Raw genomic sequence first — 481 nt, forward strand, 5'->3', positions numbered from 1 at the left:
CCTTCTCGTGCTAGGGCGGGTAGTTCTCCTTAATTAGAGAACCTCGGGGAGCTAACCACTCCATGGTTGGGCAATAAAAGTGCCTCGACCACTCTTCTATCTCATGATAGCGGATGGACATTGTTTTGATGGTTCGGAGATGAGATTACATGTAGATGGACACAAAGGTTCGATTGCATGTTAATTTTATATGATTATGTTATATATTTTTTATATCATTAAATGAGTTGATGTTAAAATCATGTTTGATGTGCAAGATTTACATAGTCTTGACAAAAGTTCGTCATGTACACCGGATTCATTCCAACATTTTTACTTTGTTTTGTATATGGTATCGATATGTGGTTAGCTTTGCATTATCAAGTGTATTTAGAGAAATTTGTGATATGTATTAATGATTTTGATTCTAGTTATTCTCGAATATTTGTCGATATGTATAGATTTTCCATCCAAGAAATGGATATTGAATTATATATTTATG

This window comes from Cupressus sempervirens, chromosome 6 (genome assembly GCF_028749045.1).
Source record: "Cupressus sempervirens isolate cs-2001-9-10 chromosome 6, ASM2874904v1, whole genome shotgun sequence".
NCBI lineage: Eukaryota > Viridiplantae > Streptophyta > Pinopsida > Cupressales > Cupressaceae > Cupressus > Cupressus sempervirens.